Here is a 7151-nt window from a genome sequence, read left to right as displayed (position 1 = left end):
GGAGAGAGATCATCTTTTTTGTAAGTGTATTCTCCTGTTGAGGAGGAGCAAGGATCGGGACCAAGCGAGCGACGTGGTTTTGAATTACATATTTATATTATGCAACGAAGACGAGAAAAACACTTTGACAAAAATAAAACAATAAACGACGTGAAAAACGAACGAAAACAGTACGTGTGGCGAAACAAAGCACCGGCAAAAATACCAAAACAAAAGCTGAAACAGATACTCTTAATTGGGGTTCCAATTCAGAGAACATGACCAAACCCTCCTCTGATTGAGAACATATTAGGCGCTAACGAAAGAACCTAATAAAAAAAATAACATAGACTGCCACCCCAATCACCCTGACCATACTAATAAAGACAAAACCAAGGAATAAGGTCGGAACGGCATATATCACATGCGAATTAATAGATATCACTTCCTTAATGCAACAGCTGCTGTCAATTTAAAAAAGAAAATACGGAAAAAGCAAATTGCAATAAATTAGACGGAGCTCAGAAACAAGAGTCAAATTAGCCGCCATTGTTGATGTCAAGAACAGAAATTACATGATAAATGTCTCCTTTGTCACGTTCTGACATGTTTTTACTTACTGTTTTTGTATGCTGTGTGATTGTCAGCGGGCCGTGAGTTGTGGGTGGGCAGTCTAGTTGCTGTTTCTATGTGGTTTTGGTTGCTGGATGGGTTTCATTGACGGCAGGTGTTTTGCGTTTCCTGCTAATTGAGAGTCATATTAAGGTGGTTGTGTTCACTGTTTGTTTGATGGTGAATTGTCGCTGTGTGCTGTTGTTTGTTGCCCACACTAGGGACTGTCTGTCTCGTTCATAAATCGGTCGTTCTGTTCACCAGTGTGTTCTGATCGTTTATGTAAGTTCTTAGTTTTAGTCTGTCTAGTTGTTTTGTATTAGGTAATTCATGCTAACCGCTGCGCTTGGTCTACTCATACCGAAAGAGAGCCGTAAGAATCAACCCACAAACCCAGAAATCAAGCACGGGACGTTAACGGACAGCCAAGACGCAGCAGTGGGAAAAAGGAGATTGGACATGGGAAGAGATCTGTGACGTACAACGGACCCTGGGCAGAGCCCTGGAGGTCGCGCCCAAAGCGGCGAGCTGGAGGCAGCGAAAGCGAGAGCGACGTATGAGGGCAGACAGGAAGCAAGCTGGAGAAGCCCGAAGTTACTACCCATAAAATTTTCGTGGGGGGACGTAAGAGGTACGTGGGAGAGGGTAGTGGGCGAGGGAGGCTAGGGCCTGCGCCAATTCCCAGGCTAACAGTGGAGAGCGGAGAGTACGGCAACGCCGTGTTCTACGCAGTAGAGGGATAGTGTTGCCTGTACGGGTGCATTAGCCAGTGCGGGTTATTCACCTCGCATGTAGGGGTAGATTGAGCAATTGAAGCCAAAGTGCCATGAGCGGTCTATCATATCTGGCCACCAGTACGTCTCTTGGGCGGTACATGGACAAAGCTTACGCATGTGTCCGGTTCGCCTCTAGCTCCGCGTTGCGGGTTATTTCCCCACCCTTTCCCCGCACTGGTCGGGCCGACAGGGAGCATTCAGGCCAGGTAAGCGTTATGGGGCCGGCTCGTTGCCCAGGGAGCTAGTAGCCTACACGGATCGGTAATTTCCGGGTACCTCTTCGCAGGCTGATACGCTGTTCTTTCATCCGCACATCGCCTGAGGTGCGATGACGTCAGCGGTCACTCCAGTTCGGTAGCTCACGCACAAGGCCTATAGTCGCTTAAGGAGAGCTCAGTGTGCCTTGTATCCTGCTCCCGCGACTAGCTTGATATGCGTGGTCATTCCCCGGTACTTAGGTTCCGGACACCCACGTCAGGCTACTGTGCACTATCCAGGGCAGAGTCGGTCCGTCTGCGCAAGTGCTTCTGCCACTCCTGTTGCCCAGATCGTTGAAGCAATCTGTCTGCCCCCAGGCAGTGGAGCCATCTGGTCTGCCAGCGCCAGTCTGAAGCCTGCTGTCTGCCCAGGCCGTTGAAGCTCTGTTGCCAAGCGCCGTCTGGAAGCCTTGTTGCAGCGCGGTTGAGCCATTGTCTGCCCAGCCGGTTGAGCATTGTCTGCCCAGGGTCTGAGCCTCTGTCTGCGACGCGTCTGGAGCATACTGTCTGCCCAGCGGTCTGGCAATTGTTCTGCCAGCGGTCTTGAGCATCCGTCTGCCAGCGATTTGAGCGCATACTGTTGCGCCAGACGCTTTCTGACATCCGTCTGACGAGCCATTCAAGAGCCGCCGTCTGTCCGAGCCATTAGAGCGTCCGTGCCAGTCAGGAGAGCTCGATGTCGTCCGTTAGTCAGAGCCGGCAGAGCGCAGACCCAGCTCCAGAGCGCGCCAGAGTAGACACCACAGGGTGCGAAGCCGCAAGCTCATCGTAGGGCTGCCAGAGCCGCAGCAGTCAGGAGCTGCCAGAGGCAGCAAGTAGGAGCTGCAGGAGCAGACAGTCAGAGCTGCCTAAGTCATGAGTGCTACAGTCATGGCTGCCTAATCACGTATGAGCATGCCCTAGCAGTATGAGCATGCCTACAGCCTGCACCTGGCAGAAGTCCCCTCTAGCCAGGCCTGCAGAGTCTCAGACCCGCGACCTGCCAGAGTCTCCAGCGGACTGCCAAGTTCAGCCAGGACCTGCAGAGTCCTCAGTAAGACTGCAGAGTCTCACCCGGACATGCAGAGTCCTCAGCCCAGACTGCAGAGTCCTCACCGCAGGACTGCCAGAGTCCCTCAGCCAGGACTGCAGTCCACAGTCCAGGAGTTCTAGCCAGGATCCGTGCAGCCCCAGTTATCACAGAGGTGCCCACCGTCCGAGCCCCCTATATCCGTGTGCCAAATATCGTGCCCCTTATCCGGTGTGCCCTGTTTTAATTCCGTTTGGTCCTTAACCATAGTTGCAAAGCCGGTGTTTAGTCTGGAGGGTGTCATTGGAAGGCGATACTAGAAGCCGGGGAGTGACTATGTCGGTGTGGCACGCCGTGAGCTGAGCCACACGTGGTCAGTGGCCCAAGACCCCTCCCTGGACTTTGTCTGTGCGCGCGCGGGTTGCACATTGAGGGGGGGGTTCTGTCAGTTCCGGTGTTTTTCCTGTTGTTTTGTATGTGTGTGATGGTCAGGTGCGTGAGTTTGGGTGGGTCCAGTCTATGTTTTGCTGTCCTATGTTGGTTTTGGGTTGCCTGGTTATGGTCTTAATTAGAAGGCAGGTTGTTTCGCGTTTTCCTCTAATTGAGATCTATTAAGTTAGGTGTGTTCTCACTGTTTGTTTGTGGGTGATTGTTCGCTGTGTCTGTGTTTGTTATCACACGGTACTGTCTCGTCTCGTCATCTCGGTGTTCCTAGTCGTGTCTTCGTTAGAATTCGTAGTTTTAGGTCTGTTTAGTTCGTTTTTGTTCATTATGTATTCACATCACCACGCTGCGCCTTGGTTCTACTCACTACGAAGAGAGCCGTTACAGACTTACTTTGATGATATTCTCACATGCACTCCAGGAATCCCAGGTCACAATAAATGCTTGATTTGTTGATAATGTCCGTTATTTATTTTAATTTACATTAGATCTTAGCAGACGCTCTTAATCCAGAGCGACTTACAAATTGGTGCATTCACTTTATGATATCCAGTGGAAAACACTTACAATAGTGCATCTATACTCTTTTAAGGGGAGGGGGGGTTAGAGGGATTACTTTTATCTATCACTAGGTATTCCTTAAAGAGGTGGGGGTTTCAGGTGTTCCGGAAGGTGGTGATTGACTCCGCTGACCTGGCGTGTGAGGGAGTTGTTCCACCATTGGGTGCCAGAGCAGCGAACAGTTTTGACTGGGCTGAGCGGGAACTGTACTTCCTCAGAGGTAGGGAGGAGAGCAGGCCAGAGTGGATGAACGCCACGTGCCTTGTTGTGGGTGTAGGCCTGATAGAGCTGAAGGTACGGAGTGCGTTCCCCTCACAGCTCCGTAGGCAAGCCACATTGGTCTTGTAAGCGGATGCGAGCTTCAATGGAACCAGAGTGGAGAGAGCGGAGGAGCGGGTTTATTGCAGTTAGCTACTTTGGTAGCGCGTTTTGTAAAACAATTCAAAGTCACAAGCACATATAAAAACGTGACGAAATGTTCAAAAGTTCCGTAACAGTCAGTAGAAACATGTCAAACGATGTATTGATCAATCTTTAGAATGTTGTTAACATACATCTTGAATAACGTTCCAACCGGAGAATTACATTGACTTCAGTTGAGCGATGGAACGGAGCTGCTCTCACGTGAACGCGCGTGGTCATCTATGGAGTGATTACTCATTCCTGTCTCCTTCGGCCCCTTCACAAGAGTCATCAGACAAAGTTTCTATTGACTGTTGACATCTAGTGGAAGCCGTAGGAAGTGAAAACTCATCCATATATCTCGCTGTAATTTCATGGGAGCTTGGTTGAAAACTACGAGCCTCAGAAAAATCAAACAGGAAGTGAACTTCTCAGGTTTTTGCCTGCCATATGAGTTCTGTTATACTAAAAAATATTAAACAGTTTTAAGAACTTCAGAGTGTTTTCTATCCTACTAAATAATATATGCATATATTAGCAACTATGACTGAGGAGCAGCGCGTTTACTCTGGGCACCACTGTGCACCTTTCATCCAAGCTACTCAATAATGCCCTGCAGGCATAGAAGTTAAACAAAGCCTGACATCCCCATCAAAACCTTGGGATTAATTGGATACTGCTTGTGGCTGAATGGAAGCAAGTCCCACAGCAATGAAAACCTTCCTGGAGATGGAGGCTGTTATAGCAGTAAAGGGGGGAAACACCATATATTTGAAATTAGTGTTCGACGGGTAGGTTTCACATACTTTGGTCATGTAGTATATTTATTTAAATTTATTTTACCTTTATTTAATAGGCAAGTCAGTTAAGAACAAATTCTTATTTCAATGCGGCTAGGAACAGTGGGTTAACTGCCTTGTTCAGAACGACAGATTGTACCTTGTCAGCTCGGGATTCGGACTTGCAACCTTTCTGTTACTAGCCCAACGCTCTAGGCTACCCTGCCGCCCCGATGTCTCAACAGGTTTCACAATATGTGTCATGACAGTGTTATCGACATATTGTGACATGTATGGCAAGATGTCAGCTGTTATGACATATTATGACATGGTTAGTACTGTGTCATAATGTGTTATTGACACTGGGTTGTCAAGTAAGTGTTACCACCGTCTCACACATAAATGACTCCCTTCATTCTCAGGCTTTTTATCTCCCTCTCATCATCCTCCTCCCTCTTTCATATTATTTCCTCTCACTGGAATATTAAGGATGAGAAAGAACAACTATGCTCTTCACTGCAGTGTAGTGTGGCATATGATCCCGTAATTATCATTACTTCAATACACAGCCTCGGCACGTGGCGAATTTGCCAAACCCTTGTCTCTCTGTCGTCACTCTCGAGGTGGACTGAACCATGATGAGAACAAACAGAGATAAAGCAGTGCCCGAGGCGTGGTCTTGTACGAAAGCCCCTGAGGCGTGGGTCATTGACTCACGATAAGCTGGGCTACAGAGGGTTAGACAGTCTTTGCTCTGGCCTCTATACTGTGGCTCCTCCGTTATGGGGCTGATGTCTATAGCCAGGGAACAGAGATGCACCATGGAGAATTGATCTGCGTCGGACAGGAGATGAACGCAGAAAGGTAAGAGACACGTACCGAAGGAGCACAAGAGAAAGAATTCTAATTGAACAGATAAAGAGAGGACGAGAGGGAGGGAGAGAAAGAAGGAAAGCAAGCGGCAGAGCGAGCTGGTTGGAGTGTTTCTATTCGCAATAGCAATGATTGTAGTGAGAGGTAAAGAGAGAGAGCGAGGCAGAGAGAGGAAAAGAGGGAGCAATAGAGGCTTTGATATTGAACATGTGTGTCTCCAGTACAGAGAATGAGCGGGGGACCCTAGAAAACCATTAAAAACGAAATATTTAAATATTTAACTTATTCTCTTTTTCTGTCACTCTGAACCACCATATCTCCTTTTCTCTATTTTCTGCCCTGTCACCTGTGGATGAGAGGATCGATGAGAGGTGAAGGAGTTTGGTGATGACTACACACCTTTAGTTTGTACAGTCACACCGCAGGGCTGCTGGGGCAATACACACACACACACACACACACTTTGCAGCTCGGGATTTTAACATCCCTAGCCGCGTCTTCAGAGCATGCGCAGACCAGCCGGCTGGAGTGTTTGCGGACATATTCAATCTCTCCCTATCCCATTCTGCTGTCCCCACATGCTTCAAGATGTCCACCATTGTTCCTGTACCCAAGAAAGCAAAGGTAACTGAACTAAATGACTATCTCCCCGTAGCACTCACTTCTGTCATCATGAAAGTGCTTTGAGAGGCTAGTTAAGGATCATATCACTCTACCTTACCTCAAGGGACTGATTGGTGTCACAGTTTTGCCCCAGCTAACACACCTGACTCAAATAATCACCTAATCATGATCTTCAGTTTAGAATGCAATCTGATTAATCAGATGTGTTTACTAGGGATGGAGAAAAAGTGTGACACCAATCAAGCCCCCGAGGACTAGAGTTGACCCACTTCAATTTGCTTCTTGCCCCAATTCCTCCACAGACGATGCAATTGCCATCGCACTGCACACTGCCCTGTCCCACCTGGACAAGAGGAATACCTGTGTAAGAATGCTGTTCATTGACTAGAGCTCAGCCTTCAACACCATAGTACCCTCCAAGCTCCTCATCAAGCTTGGGGCCCTGGGTCCTGGACTTCCTGACGGCCGTCCCCAGGTGGTGAAAGTAGGAAACAACACCTCCACTTCACTGTTCCTCAACACAGGGGCTCCACAAGAGTGCGTACTCAGCCCCCTTCTATACTCCCTGATCACTCCCTGCCACACGCCTCCAACTCAATCATCAAGTTTGCAGACGACAAAACCATAGTAGGCCTGATTACCAACAATGACGAGACAGCCTACAGGGAGGAGGTGAGGGACCTTACGGAATGGTGCCAGGAAAATAACCTCTCCCTCAACATCAACAAAACAAAGGAGCTGATCTTGGACTTCAGGAAAAGCTTCAAGTTCCTCGGTGTACACATCACTGACAATCGGAAATGGTCCACCCACACAGACAGTGTGGTGAAGAAGG

Source organism: Salvelinus sp. IW2-2015, linkage group LG20, assembly GCF_002910315.2.
Source record: "Salvelinus sp. IW2-2015 linkage group LG20, ASM291031v2, whole genome shotgun sequence".
NCBI lineage: Eukaryota > Metazoa > Chordata > Actinopteri > Salmoniformes > Salmonidae > Salvelinus > Salvelinus sp. IW2-2015.
The sequence above is the reverse complement of the archived record's forward strand: the minus strand, read 5'-3'. Positions refer to the sequence as shown.